The sequence below is a fragment of the Pongo abelii genome, chromosome 17, assembly GCF_028885655.2.
Source record: "Pongo abelii isolate AG06213 chromosome 17, NHGRI_mPonAbe1-v2.0_pri, whole genome shotgun sequence".
Classification (NCBI taxonomy): domain Eukaryota; kingdom Metazoa; phylum Chordata; class Mammalia; order Primates; family Hominidae; genus Pongo; species Pongo abelii.
The window spans coordinates 60859117-60874804 of NC_072002.2; the positions used below are offsets into that span (position 1 = coordinate 60859117).

Sequence of the window (15688 nt, forward strand, 5' to 3'; positions counted from 1 at the left end):
GGATGGTGAGGGCAGATGTCAGGCAGCTCCAGGCTCTGGACCCTCTAGCCCAGAATCCTTACCCTGATGGGACGCATAAGGATAGGGTAGGCAAAGTGTGGCTGTCTTTCCTGAGATCACCCTCATCATGTCCCTGAACAGCCTAGTTTCCCTTTAAAAATGACTATTTATGGTGCTTTTATTTAAGAATTATCTAAAACCTTCTTGAACTCGACTTTTGCCTCGGCCTCTACCACCTCTTGGAGGGAAATGAGTACTATAAATTGCATCCTACCACACAAAGTTGGGTTACCTTTGATTTGCCTTGAATTCCCCTGAGTTTGAGATCTATTTGAGGCACTGGGATCAGTAGCCAGGGCTTCTGTTCCCCTTTCTGGGGCTTGTGCAGTTTTCACCCCACAGAGTGGGAGACCAGCTCCAGCTTGAGAGTCCAGCTTCAAACCTACCCAGTCTTTTGGGGTAAGATTCTTCTTCTCCTCCTAACCAGTCTCCTGACACCCCACTGAGCATTGCTGCGCATGGATAGCATGGGGATTGGCCCTTTCTTCCTTGCTCACGTGTTTTCTCTTTCTTCGTGACATATTGTCATCATCATCATTATTATGACGTGGCTTTATTTCTCTCCCCAAATATCATTTCTAATCCTATCACCCGACAGGACAGTGTTAGCCTGTTGACATTCTTCCTTCTAGATTTTCTCCTAGGCAGAGGTCTTGTTTAGTGTTTTTTTGTTTTGTTTTTGAAGTTGGAGGCTAATCCCTTCTAATGCAGAGGGCATTTCCAGACCTGAGACTCCAGCCGTGGCTTGCGTGGGAAAAATGAGTCACAGTTGCTATTCATAGTTGGATTTTAAAAATTAAGAGCAGGGCAGTACATGCTGTGAGCTGGTGCTGGGCTCAATGCCTTGAGACATATCTGGAGAATACTATGTTTAGAGAACTTACATTATAGTTGGAGTGATGAGATCCACCCATATGAACAGTTGGGTGACACCACAGGCATTACATCATCACAAATGTCACAAAGCTGCTTGGAGAACCTGGCATACTGAGAAGCACAGAGATTGGTAGCGTCTTCAGGAATTCACAGTGGCAAAGATCTAGAGAGGTTGTCAGGGAAGCCTTCCTGGGGGAGGTGGCATAGCAGCTGAGCTTTGAAGTCTGAGTCAGTTTGGACATCATGGATGGGGTGGCAGGGATTGGGGAAAAAGCCTAGGGAGATATTTGGAGGTGGGGAAGCTCCAGGATGTCTGGAGGCCTGGAAGTAGCTCAGGTAGGTCAGGGCAGTGGATTGGAGTCAGGAATGATCCCTCAGTTGAGGAGTCTGCCCTGGAGGAAGCAGGGAATTGTGGGGGCTGATAAAGAGGCTGTGATGGAGGCTACTGATTCAGGGGAAGGTCCGCAGAAGGTGTCTTAGGTCTGCTTTAAGAAACTGTGAAGGGGCTACTGAGAAGATGGGCATCTGCCAAGGAGTCAGCCTTGTCCTGTCATCTCTTGGTCCCACCTCCCTTCTACCCAGAGCCAGAGTTGGCCTTAGGCTGATGTGACTGGTGTCAGCCTGGCACACGCACCTGCGATGACAATCTGGAGGCAGCAGAATGTCCATAGAGGTTAAAGAGCACACAAAGCCTTCAAATTCCAGGTCTAACCCATTAAAACCCACCAGCAGAGGGCCATGAGGAACTTACCCATAGTCAAACAGAGTTAAGGTTATCAGTCTGCTGCAGGAAGAGAGCACATCATGGGAACTGTGAGGCATCCTAAAGGGTGCATTGTAGGAGGGACACTTAACAGAGTTTGGGGGCTGGAGTTAATTAGAGCATCATCTTGGTCAGAATTTGAAGGGTTGCTGGAACAGTCCGAGGTCACATCCTTAGAACACACCAGCCGTTAGGGAATTGCTGTCAGATCAGTTTGTCTGTGGTCTTATCTTGGAACAGATGGTTGTGAATGAGCTGGTGTCAAAAGACTTTGAGCTTAGATAGTCTGTGATGAGCCTTCATCTCAGTGGTACTGTTATCTGTTTTCTGAGTCATCACACAGGTCTTTCTGCAATTTGTGGCTTTTGTTCCAAGTCTCAGTTCCCTGTTCATTGCCTAGCTGCCCACAGGACCATCTTCTACTTAAAGTTTGTCCTTGGGAAAGTTACTTGACCTCTCTGAGCCTTGGTCGCTCAGTGGTTAAGTGGAGATAATAACGGTAGCTACACCATGGAGTTCTGAGGATTAAATGAGTTAATATATGTGGAGCACCTAACAGTGCCTGGCATACAGGGGGTGCAATAGAAATGTCAGCCATTATTACAACTGCAAGCCTTCAAGATCAGGAAAAGAATGTTGATGCCTCAAAAGAAAGGATAGTCTGCAAGTTTATTTTCCACTTCAAAGGAGAAAAAAGGGGAACAGCAATATGAGATACCTTTGCCAGGACAAACACTGTCCTGGGAGCAGCCATTGTGATATAGAACAAACAAGTCCGGTGAGATTGACGTGATCTTCCAAGAAAGAGAGAAGGAATGAGCTCCAGGGATCCTTTGAGGTTTGGCCCATCTGCAGGTAAACGGTGGTGGTGATGCACTCTTCGTTAGTTTAGCCGAGAACAGGGCAGGAGGAAATGAAGTGAAGAAATGACACTGAGAATCTAGATTTGACAGTAGAAGAGACTTCTGACTCTGAGCTGCTGAGTATTAGGATTAGGGGAGGCTAAGAGGCTGTGGGCTCCTGGCCACATCTAACCACAGTGGAAGTTGCGGTGCAGAGGAGGGACCTCTGGTCTGGGGGGTCAGGCAGTCTCAGTCCTGGTTTGAACTTGCCTCTGAGTAGCAGGGGCATGGCTTTCTGCCACTCAATCCTCACTCTGGGTCTTAGGCTCCCCTTTTGTAAAAGGGAAGATTCAGGATAGATGGGCCCTTCAGGCATCTTGCTTTCTTGGCTTCAAGGCATCCTGGAGATTACTGTCATTCTTTCTCATAACTGCACAATATACCCCAATAATGCATGTTCTCCTATTGATGGACACTTCATTGTTTCCAGTCTTTTGTACTTACCAGCCATAGAGCACATTTGGTTTGTGTATCTGCATGGAGTTATATGCATTTTATCTTTAAGATGCCAAGTGGAATTGCAGTAGACAGGATTTGAGCATTTGTGATTTTCATGGTCTTGCCAAATCACTGTCCTTAGAGGTTGCACCAAATTATAATCTTACTGCCAACTGTGGGCCCTGCTGTTTTACTTATGTGGTGGGAGGTCTTGGTGATCAAGCGATCAATACATCTTCCACTTCTAAGGTTACATGACCTCAGGGCCCTGCTCTGGTCAGATCCCATTTCTTAAGGCCCCAAATGCTTAGCCAAGCTTGGCTTCTTGCACCTCAGCTCTGCTGCTTCCTCTCACCTTGGCTTTTCTGCTCTCCAGCTATCCCTAATAAGAGAGAGAGAAAGCGAGAGACAGAGAATGTGTTCCAGGTGCTCAATGTCTTACTGGTGCTGTGCCTGCAACTATCATCATTCCAGCTTCTGTGTACACACACCTGGCTTCCCACAGTTAAGGTGGAGGAGGAGGCAGCCAGCCAGCTGTGTGTGCAATAGTGAAGGACTGAACCCGTTAGGCTGTGAGACTGAGGGGCAAACTCACCATCCAGGGTTGCACTGACAGCCTCAGCTGAAGGCTCACCCTTAACAAGCTGAACAAGCCTTCTGACAATTGCTGTCAATTTTGCCCCAGGAAGATGCTGGCAGGACCTAGATCTTGGTTATGACCTGGAGCCATGCCCAGAAACACTCAAATCTATCATCAATAATTGTCCATGGGCCCGGCTGAGGGGGAGCCTCCCTGACAAACAAGCAAGTGGAAATCTGTCACAAAGGAAGCAAACACACCCCATGACCAGGAGGGCCACTCATTCCTCCTGTTCTTATTGGTTTGGCTGCTGCACGGTAAACTCACTTTAAACATTGTTTCTTCAATTGTCCAGGCTCATGAAAATGGTCAGCAAGTCATCCTTAAACTTACACATGCCTTTGTAATGTTTACAGGAGCCCCTGCCTCACCCCCAATTATTTATTCATCAGACATCTCCTGGGCACCAGTGTGTGTCAGGTGCTGGCTGTGCATGGGTGGCAGATGCCCAAGGCTCTGTCTCCACTCTGGGGAAGTTGCTGAGATGAGGCTCCCAAAGTGAAAAGTGACAGGTGTCATAGACAAGGCAGGTAAGACACGCCTGATGGATTCAGGCACACCTTAATGACAGCTCTTTTTGTTGGCATTCCCTTAGCACCTGATAATTTTGAGAGTTGAATGAAAGGAGAGAGCCAGGGTAGAAAAGAGAGGGCAGCCCCTTGGGGAAGGCAGTTTGAGGCCTTGCAGGAGAGAGCTTAGCTCTTGGCATTTGCTGGTTTAATAGGGTCACTGGCAAGTAGCTTTGGGTTGGGTGAGTTTGCTGAAAGATAATTATGGTGGCATTGGCTGGAGAAAGGAAAGAGATTTCCTAGGGGCCTCTGTACTTGGCCTTTGCAGATGAGATGCACTATGTGACTATCCTTAATAGGACGTATGCTCTGAGTCAGCTGATTAATTTTCACTCTTGCAGTTGAGCAAGGATTTGCATGGAGCCATTTGCATTTTCTCGCCAAGTCCCATTTGCTATCGATTGATTCATTTCAACATACATTTGGTAAGTTCCTACTGTGTGCCAGCAGTGAGCTGGACAGCTGAGGTTCTGCCTCATGGAGTTGATATTCTATATGTGTACTAGTTTCCTGTCCCCAGCTGTGACGAGCGCCCATCCCAGGGAGGGGCACTTGGATCTTAGTTGGGGACCTTGAAAAAGTCTTCATGTTCCAAAGGGGTGAGGCCCTACTGAAGGAATCTCAGATATGGGTCAGATATTTGGGGCTGCTCACCCAGTGTGAACAAAAGGGGGACCCCAGCAAGCCAGATTCAGTCAAGTAGCTGGACATGCAGGAATCACAGCCTCAGGCTGAGCTGTGTATGTGTGATCTTTACACCTCCCTGGTCCCTTTCTCCTGAACCTGTGGATGCCCAGTGAGAGGAGGAAGGGCAAGGGCACCATGGAGCCCAGCTCCCTGGAGTGGGGTCGATGATGCCAGCCTCCCTGGGCTAAAAGCCTCTTGTCAGCAGAGTAATTGGATCTGACTTGCAGCAGGCAGGGAGCAGAGGTATTCGAGTCAGTTGGTGCTATTTTTAAACGGCCTCTCTTCCCCAAGTGCAGATCTCAGCTCAGCGGGAGAGAATGGCTCATCTCAGAGCCCTGGGAATCAAAGCACAGCCCCCTCTCTGCAAGGTTTAAGTCCTTCCAACCCCATTCTTCAAAATCAGATCTCAAATTGGGCAACTGCCCACAAATCCTGCCATGATCATATGTCCCAGTTTGGGGAAGGATGGACTCCTGGGGCCATGGGGTTGAGGGCTGGTTTGGGCTGGTTGCCCAGTTGGCCAGAAGCAGACCCACAGCCTTGGTTTCTTGGTTGCCTGGCAGCCCCAGAGGCTCACCACTAAGCCTGCAGGCGAACATGTCCCTGCCAGTCTGCTGCTGTCTTGACCCTTGGTAGCAGCTCACAGCTGCCTGTCAGGCTCTGAAAACAGAGCAGAAAGCAGCCCCCCTCCTGCCAAATGTCCTGCTAGGAGCTGAGCCTCATACTGAGTGCTGCCCAGGGTAGTGGGAGGAGATCAGGGAGGCCGATGTCCAGTCATGCTGCTGATGAGGCTGCCTGGCTGGTCAGTTTCTTCTCACTTGTCACACCTCCTTTCCCCTTCCTACTCCAGTAGCTGGCTGTAAAATGCTCTCCCTCCAGAGGATGTGGTCAGGCCGGAAGGGAATTGCTGGTGGTCCTGACTACCCCCACCCCTCCCAACTCTTAGAAAAGGACAAGGCCACCTCGGACAGGTACGGAGATGCTGCTAACAGCCAACGCGGAGTGACCAACTTTCATGCTCCAGATGGCACACCTGTGGGCCAGGGGCTGCCATATCTTGTTATAGATAAGGACCGAGGCCCAAAGGGGAGCCCTTTGGTCAAGGTCACTAGCAGATTCTCCCTCTCTCCCTGACTAGGACCCTCAAAATCCCCAAGAATTCCTGAGGCCTTTGGATGCAAAGAATGAGGGACGCTTCCACGTCAAACAACACAGCCCCCTCTCCGAGAAGCTGGAGGAGTTCCAGGAGTCTTCCCGCCTTAGCCGGGGGATGGGGGAGCTCAACCCTGTGGCACTCTGTTCAAGTTTGTTGCTTTGGGTGACAGATCTTGAACTCGGTTTTGAAAATTGTTTGGTTAAAACATTGCAAGCTGGGAACCCTGCCAGGACCTCTTCTCTCTCGAGTGGAATTAGAATAAGGCAGCCTGCCCCGACCCGTTCCAAGGGTACTGATCCTCAAGATTTATAAAGCAGCGTCGCTCAAGCCCAGCCCTATCCAGAAGTGGATCATGTGGTGACATCCCAGGGACCCTGGGAAGACATTCCCATCCCCAAATCTATCTGCACTAGCCTGTCCCACCCTTCCCAAACCCACAGCCTTGTAGGGCTTTCCTTGAGCTTTATAGTCAGTTCTGAGTGGGGTAGGCGAGTGCTCCCTGGGTTTGGAGTCCTACAGAGCTCTGCAGGCTCTGTGGAAACCACATCTGCCTTGTCTTCTTAGCCCTGCGACCTGGACTATGGGATAGCAAGTTGTTTACTTTCTTTGAGTCTCAGTTTACTTATCTCTTACCTGGGGAGAGAAGGAGAGCTAACACTTGGGTAGAGGAGTGGGAGATAGTTGTTTGAGGCCCTGGGAACCCAGGGCAAAGGAGTGGGAGATGAGAAAGGGCAGGAGAGCAGCGCCTTTTCCATTCTGCTCTACTCACCTTTAAAAATCATTTTACTCTTAAAAACTGCTCTGTGTGTTTTAAAAAGCACATTACATATGCACATGGTAAGAATTCCTATGATGCAAAAGGATGTACATACAGAGAAAAACACTCCTCCTCCTGCCCCAGCCGCCCAGGTTCTCTCCTCATGGGGAGCCCTTGTTGTTATGTCTCATGGATCCTTCCAGAAATCATCTGCATGTTTACTTTTCTGCACATACACTGTAATCTAAACCACATAATTTAATTCAAAGTCATGCAGCATGCTCGGGTTCCTCTCTTAGAAATGTTTCTTATAATGTGCTTAATACCAGGCCTCATTTGTGTAGGGTGCTCTACAAATTTCAAAGCACCGTCCCCCAGCAGTTCTCATCTGAATCCACGGCCTTCTGGAGGTAGAGATGGCAATATCGTTATGCTCATTTTGCAGGTCAGGAAGCTGAGGCTCAGAGAGGCCAGGCTGCTTGCCTAAGGCCACATAGTGAGTGACTGATTAAGACGGGACCTGAACAGAACCTGCCTGACTCTCTGGGCAGATGTGTTCACTTCTTCCTTAAGGGAAACTGCTTTAATCTCCCTATGCTGTGTTGGTAAACAGCAGATGTTCATAAAAAATCATTAGCCTTGCAAACCAGGGCTCTGTGTAGGTGCTGCTTACAGGCAGACCTGACTAATCCCAGCAGGCCACGGGGCAGGTTGTGGAGACTCAGACCACAGCTGCTCTCTATGTGCACGCACACACACACACACACACACACACACATCACAGGTGCCACAACATGCATGTACATGCACATATCCATGAATAGACATATACCCGCACATGAACACGTTCACACAAATCCCACAGACACATGCTCACACATGCCCATATCCATACCTACACCATGCACACACACATGCTTATACATTCATGCTCATGCCACATACCACACAATACTACACACATACACAGATGCACGCTCACAGACACATGCACACACACACAGCCTTAAGACTCCAGAAGGGCAAACACAGCATGTGGAATCCTGGTCCTCAGGGCCTCCTTTGCCCCATTGCAGAGGGCAGGTTGCCGAGGCCTCTGGGAAAGGCCATATGAGTGGCTGTGTTAGGTTCATTGGGAGCCATTTCGCCCCTAGGAAACATTTTCATTTTGTGTCATCACAGCCTTGTGAATGGGGAGCGTGCACTTCCACCCAGGGCTGCAGGAGGATGTGTGAGGGAGCAGGGGCTGAGCTAAGCTGCAGTCCTGCTGGGCCTTTATTCTCAGCTCATGGACACCCCACCAGCTTCAGATAACATCTGGAACCAAAGCCCAGGAAATGGGCAGGGGAGGGAGCAGAAGCCAAGTCAGCCTGTGTGCTGCTGCAGTTTCAGGGCCTGGTGGAGTCCCTGTGTCAATCCCGAGTGTCCCCTCCCCAGGCCTACATGACCTCTGCCAGAGTTTGACTAACACTCATTGAAATGTGAATACCCACGTGAGCCCCAAGGCAGTGACCTTACCAGTAAGTTGCTGAAGGAAGGCGAGGCACGGTGGCTCACACCTGTAATCCAAGCACTTTGGGAGGCCGAGGTAGGCGGATCACGAGGTCAGGAGATGGAGACCATCCTGGCTAACACGGTGAAACCCCATCTCTACTAAAAATACAAAAAATTAGCCGGGCGCAGTGGCGGGCGCCTGTAGTCCCAGTTACTCGGGAGGCTGAGGCAGGAGAATGGTGTGGACCCAGGAGGTGGAGCTTGCAGTGAGCCGAGATTGTGCCACTGCACTCCAGCCTGGGTGACAGAGCAAGACTCTGTCTCAAAAAAAATAAAAAATAAAAAATAAAAACAAAAAAATAAAAAAGTTGCTGAAGGAGCCCCCTCCCTGGTACACTTGGCACTTTATTGAGAACGTGTTTTGATGGTGCTGAGAGTGAAAGAAAGACAGGCTTGGAATCAAACAGTCTCCAGATTCCCAACCTGGGCCAAGTGATGCTGAGCAAGTCTTTCTAACCCTTGAACCTCAGTTTCTTCATCTCTAAAATGGGAATATGGAAATAATGCCCATAATTCATTGCACTGGATGGTTGTAGGGCTGAATTTGGGTAAAGCTTTGTGACAGGTGAAGTGATAGGCTGACATGACTGGGATCATCACAGAGGGACTGAAGCAGAGTTCACGAGGGACCTGGAGTGCCAGGTGGGAAGAGAGGTAAGCAGGGAGGCAGGAAACAGTGCCTGAAGCCTTGAAAATGGAAACCAATTTGGACACCCAGTGCTGCACCAGCTGGCCACTCAGGGCTGGGGTTTGTCCTCAGCCTTCCTGACTTTGCTGCTGGCATTTTCATGGCTAATTAACATGTCATGGGGGTGGAGAGGAAGAAAAACTCAAAACAATTGATTTGTCTATTTGCCAGCACATCTGGGAAAAGGCTGGGTGTGGGAGGTCAAAATCGAGGCTAAAAATCAGTGCTTTGCGTTCTCAAGGAAACACAACGGATCTGCAGAAAAGCTCTAGGAAATCAAAGTTCAACTATAAACTCTTGAGAGAGCAGTGGACATGGAGGAGGGGGCATTTAAAGCTCTTCTGGCTTTGCGAGGAGAAGGGTGACACAGAAACCTGGCTCGTGATAAGGAAGCCAATGAAGAAGTCATCATCCATCCTTCCCTCCCTCCATCCGTAAGCATCCACCAAGCACTCAGATTGCATCCAGCCCTGTCCTGAGGGTGCTCTGGGTGTTGCAGGGAGACAATACAGGGACTTTGCTCTTTAAGCATTCAGATTCACATTCAGAACAATGAGAGCGCAACTCAAAATTGAGTCCCCACCTCAATAAACGGCAATGCCATTTGTATCAGTTAGCTTTTCTGTATAACAATCACTCCAAAATTTGGCCTTAAAACAACAACCATTTATGCAGCGCACAATTCAGTGGGTTGGTAATTTGGGTTGGCTTCAGCTGGGAAGTCCTTTTGGTCTTCTTGGGCTCACTCACATGGCTATGGTCAGCTGGGACAGATGGGTCCAGGACAGTTTATTTGTATATCACATGGTCTCTCATTCTGCAGCAGGTTAGCCTGGGCTTGTTCTTATGGTAGAGGCAGGAGACCAAGAGAGAGTGGAAACTGCAAGGTCTCTTGAGGCCTGGGCTCAGAATTGGCATGATGTCACTTCTGCTACCTTCTATTGGCCTAAGTTAGTCACATGGCCATGCCCAGAGGCAAGGGGTGGGAAAGTAGACTCTGCCTTTAATGGGAGGAGTTTGTATGGGAGGGTGAGCATACAGGGAGGGGAGAAATTGAGGCCATTTTTGCAAACTATCAGCCACACCAATCTTCTAGTTGCTTAGCAAGCAAGATATGGAGTCCATCTTGTCCTCTGTCTCTCAGGTTTTACATCCAATCCATGAACAAATCTTGTCACCTGTACCCTTGAAATGAAATATATTTTGGATCCGACCATTCCTTTCACCTTCCCCTGATTGCCACCCAGGTCCAAGAAACCGTCATCTCTTCCCTGGTTCCTGCTTCTTACCTTTGCCTTCTGCAGCCCATTCTATTCAGCAGCCAGAGAGTCAAGACCTGTCACTTCTCTGCTCAGATACCCTCCTCAGAGTCAAAGGCAACATCCTATAATGACCAGTGAGGTCCTGCACCATCTGTCTCCCCAGCCCCCAAGATCAATATCGCCTAAACTCCTACCACTCAAGCCTCCCGATGTTTCTCAAAATTCAGGCTTGCCCTCACCACAGGGCCTTTGCATATGCAGTTCTGTCTGCCCAGAAAGCACTTTGCCTGGATATCTGCCTGTTCAGTCCTTCACCTTCTTCAGCTCTTTATGCAATAGTTATCTTCTCAGTGAAGGTTCTCTTGGCAGTCATATTTAAAATGGAACACCCCCAACCTTTTCTTCTTCCCTGCTTCATTTTTTCCATAGCTCTGTCATCATCAATACATGACATATTTTCTTATATATCTACTTATTGGATAAGCTGGTGCTGTCCAATAGAAGTATAATGTAAGGCCAGGAGCGGTGCCTCACGCCCGTAAATCCCAGCACTTTGAGAGGCCGAGGTGGGTGGATCACCTGAGGTCAGGAGTTTGAGACCAGCCTGGCCAACATGGTGAAACCCTATCTCTACTAAAAATACAAAAATTAGCCGGGCTTGGTGGCGGGTGCCTGTAATCCCAGCTACTCAGGAGTCTGAGGTGGGAGAATCGCTTGAACCTGGGAGGTGGAGGTTGCAGTGAGCCAAGATCACACCACTGCACTCCAGCCTGGGTGACAGAGCAAGACTCCTCCTCAAAAAAAAAAAAGTATAACGTAAGACACATATATAATTTATTTTTTTCTAGCAGCCACATTAAAAAAGTGAAAACAGGCTAAGCGTGGTGGCTTATGCCTATAATCTTAGCACTTGAAGGCAGGAGGATCTTCTGAGGCCAGCAGTTTGAGACCAGCCTGGGCAACATAGTGAGACCCCCATCTCTACAAAAAATAAAAAATAAAAAAATTAGCTTGGTGTGGTGGCACATGCCCATAGTCCCAGCTACTTAGGAGGCTGAGATGGGAGGATCGCTTGAGCCCAGGAGATAGAAGCTGCAGTGAGCCGTGATCATGCCACTGCACTCCAGCCTGAGTGACAGGGCAAGACACTGTCTCCGAAAAAAAGGTGAAAATGGGAAATCAATTGTAATAATATACATTATTTAATTAACTACATCCAAAACATTATCAGTATTTAATTAATTTTAAAAGTTACTAATTTTTTACATTATTTTGTTTGCACTAAGTCTCTGATGTCTTGTGTCTATTTTACATATGACAGCACATGTGAATTTGAACTAGCCATATTTCACATTTGGTAACCATACGGGACAGGACAGAACTAGATTGCAGTTCCACAACGGCAAGGATTTTTAACTGCTTTATCATGGCTACTTCCCTAGCACCTAGAACAATGTCTCACATATAGAAGGCATGCAATAAATATTTGGTGATTGAATAAGTCAAGTTCTGAATCAAATGCAATTATGTGCAAAGATAGTTACAGACCCAGAAAAGAGCTATCAACTGGCTATGTCCATGCTCTGGGCTGTGAGGGCAGGACTGTGAAGGGGAGAAAGTTAGTTTTTCTGTCTCAGTCTTGCCAACTCATTCAGCACCTCCGTGGTTTTCCATTCTCTCTGGACAGACAGAAAATCTTGCAAGTTCAAAACATTAGCGAGTTAATGTGTTGCCCTCTTTTGGGCATTTGTACTTTGAAAGTAGAAGTGAGAGAGAGAGAGAGCAATGCTTAATCCAAAGCAATGATTCCCTCCTGGAGAATTTTTGGCTCTAGTGGGAACGCTATTACTGGACCATGAATCTTTCTGATGTCCCTGAGTTCACCCCAGAAGTAGGCTGTCAGCCAGGGTGCTTCTGTTGACAGGCTGCCCTTGGGTGGCCTGTTGCTTGGTGCCCTGTCTACTCTCCCCTGCCTGGTATTTTACTACAGACGGTGCTGGAGCTTGATGGGAAGAGGGGGACTTGGGAGGTGCAGGTGCTCTCAGAGTTTGGGAATATCTCCAATTCCAGGAAATTATTGAGCCATCCTCTGCAGCCAGCCCTAGGCCAGACCTCGGGGAGGGTGAAAAGCCTCTATACTTTATAAGACACTTTCATTGGGGGAGGGCGTGGGGGAGCTTCATAGCATTCCCCCTGCTAGGTGGGCAAGCAAGACACAACATGCTCATTTTGCAGATTGGAAAGCTGAAGTCCAGAGACAGGAAGTGGGTACCCAGGTCACTGCCCTGAGAGCCTGCCGGGACTCTCCTCTAGGGGAGCGGGCACAGTCTCGGCCTAAGGAGCCCTTTGGGTCTAGCTGGAGTGACCGGGTCGAAGGGCTGCTGGCCTGAAATAACTGCATGATATTAAGCAATGAGCAGAGTGGGCAGCGCACAGCTGGACCAGGCCTACCTGGGGAAGGCCAACAGGGGTGGGAGGCAGGGCAGTCACAAGGCAGGGGCAGCCAAGGGGCTGATGGAGCCCCTGGAGGTAACTGGAGACGGACAGGCCTCTGCTGCCTGTTAGGCATATGGGATCTGCCAGCTCCAAGAAGCCTATAGCTCTGCCTTTCCCAGGCATCTCCTCCCTCCCCCCTTCCTCTTCGCATCCTTTTGTTATCTCTCTTCCCCTGCTCTCCTCTAACCTTCTTTCTTTCCTATCTTCCTTTCTCATGTATTTCCACTGATGTCCACCTTCTCTTTTTCTCTCATGCACACCTCCCCTCCCCAACACCCCAGAGTGCTAGACGGGGCTGCCCCATGAGCAGTGATGGTCGGGAATCTAATTTTATTGACTCTGGCTCCCTCTGAAAGCAAGCAGATATCCACTCACTGATGTGATCTGATTTCAGGGGCGCGTGGAGGTCAAGAACTCCCATGGCGCCTCCACTCACTGGCTGCTGTCTGAAATCCCACCATTAGAACTTCATAGCACCAGCTCCTTAAAACGTAACCACTCCTGAGAAAAGCCACGGTCCAAGCTCTTCTTCTAAACTCTTCCCCATCATCACACATCAGAATAGGTGGCTCTGGAAGCCAGGCTTGGGGCAGAACAGAGGAGGGCACAGGAGAAAGGAGCATCAGACGAAACAATTCTCCCAGGAGAAATGGGAGGCAGAAGAATAAAGCTACTCTCTGTCCTGTCCACTGTATTCACAGGGCCGGGCTTGTATAAGCATACTGTGTGTTCTGCACACCTCAATAGGAAGGGGCCCCATCGAAGTGGCTTTCTGAACTGGGTCCCCTCCTTTTGGCAACAGACAATGCTAACATGGTCCAAGTAGCCACCCTAGCATGTCTTGAAAGTTATTGGGGTTTGGGCCGGCTGCAGTGGCTCACGCCTGTAATCCCAGCACTTTGGGAGGCTGAGGAGGATGGATCACCTGAGGTTAGGAGTTCGAGACCAGCCTGGCCAACATGGTGAAACCCCATCTCTACTAAAAATACAAACATTAGCCAGGTGTGGTGGTGTGCACCTGTAATCCCAGTTACTCAGGAGGCTGAGGCAGGAGAATTGTTTGAACCCAGGAGGTGGAGGTTGCAGTGAGCCTAGATCGCATCATTGTACTCTAGCCTGGGCAACAAGAGCAGGACTCATCTTAAAAAAAAAGAAAGAAAATTATTGGGGTTTGGAGATTTGCTTTTTTGTTTTTAATTTACTTGAGTCTTTATTAAAAATATAATAGTAGGAGAGTATCTGAACTCATGACCTAAGAGGAACTCTACATGGTTTGCAAAAGCCACCCAATGCCATCCACAGTGCAGACCCCTCCTTCCCTGGCTAGGAATGGCAGGATGAGGACTTCTGTTTTGGGTCTGAAATTGCTTCTTCTGTTAGTTGATTGTGATGCACACTGACCACCTCTGTGCTGGATCTCCTCAGTTCATGCTGGACCTGCAACTGGGCCCCTATACTCATTGCAAAGAATTCCCAATCTTTCTGTCTATAATTCTTCCAAGCTAGTCTTTCTACCTTGCACTTTATTTGCTTTAGTTTTGTTTCTCCCTCTGACACCATGAAATTCCATGCAGCTCTAAAATCCTGCGAGGCAGCTGCTTGCACATGACCAAGGTTTTTGGCAAGATGATGCTTCCTCCATGCTCACCTGTTCATGATCATTCATTCATTCCTTCATTCAGCAAGTTCTTACTGTGTATTAGGATCTGTGCCAGGCAGTAGGGGTAGAGGTGAATGAGACAGACCTAGGCTCTGCCTTCATGGAGTGTACAGTCTTCTGATCATATATGCCTTCCACAAAATGCCTTGTTAGGATTGTGGTGGGAATGTGTCCATACACTTTGTTGGTTTAGATGGGGAAAAGTATCTTCTTGGATAGATCATGCCCGGAACATTGTCCCATTATGCACAGAGGTTTTCTTCTGTAATTGTATCTTGTCTCTAACCAACCCTTCTAGGCTTCTTTCCCTTACTCCTGGTCCATGATGGCAAATGGAGCTAAAAGCTGGCCCTTTGCTGCTTGTTGGAAGCTTGCTGCTTAATCGTCTCAGACTCATGGGCAAGTAGGTTCCTCAGGATGCAAAGTCCCCTCCCATCAGTGTTTTGAGAGCAGGAATTCAGTTCCTTGGAAGAAGCTGAGCTTTTCATTAGAGATCAAAGCCTGGCCCTGGGGAAGCATCACAAAGCCGCTCTTGGCTGTAAAGGATCCCTTTGGACATATCACTTTCTTTCTAGGCCCTTGGCATCCTCCATTGGACCAGGAACCAATAGACAGAGAGGGAGGAAAGCAGACCCATGGCAGCCCTGGGGGTGAAGCCAAGCAATAGGCCTCTTGGGGTTGATCAGACTGGAGCAAAAGAGGTCAAACTGATATACGTGGAGTAGGTAAGGAACCCGGAAAGAATGGCCTTTGAAGCTGGGTCCTGGGCAGATGGCCCACTTTAGTTTTCTTCATCTCTGATTTATCTGGTGTGTAGTCAAGTAGTTAGCTCATGAAGTCTACCCCAGACTCTCAGTTCTGCCATTCAATGTTCCCTAAAATTTCTCCCAACCCTCATTTTTCCTGTATCACTTTCCCAAGCACCCTGCATCTGAATGAGTCACAAAGGGTGCATTACCTAGTTGCACGAAATCCGAATTTCTCCCAGGCTAGAAAAGTCAGTGTGGGCCATTGAGAGACTCAGAAGATACAGGAAACGAGATTCTGAGCTGTATCCATGCAGAGGGGAGAGGAGGCTCCCTAGGGGCCATGTTGAGTAGAACGTGAAGTCTGTCTTTGGACGTGGGCCTCCTCTGGACTATATCTCCTTCCACCTGAGGGCAGGGCCCCCGGCTTGCTC

General features: G+C 48.7%; 1 protein-coding gene and 1 long non-coding RNA gene across 5 annotated transcripts in view; both read left to right on the forward strand.

The window, feature by feature from the left end:
• Nucleotides 1-15688, forward strand: part of ARK2C (arkadia (RNF111) C-terminal like ring finger ubiquitin ligase 2C) — a 127924-nt gene that overhangs the window by 73458 nt on the left and 38778 nt on the right. The gene's annotated exons all lie outside the window — the stretch shown is intronic.
• On the forward strand, nt 967-11559 carry LOC129051560 (uncharacterized). Of its 2 annotated transcripts, XR_010137582.1 has the most exons (5): nt 967-2554; nt 4036-4209; nt 4590-4673; nt 5786-5906; nt 6074-11558. It is a non-coding gene; the product is annotated as an uncharacterized LOC129051560 (long non-coding RNA). The 2 variants fall into 2 exon arrangements; XR_008515930.2 differs by having other exon boundaries at nt 967-4209; nt 6074-11559.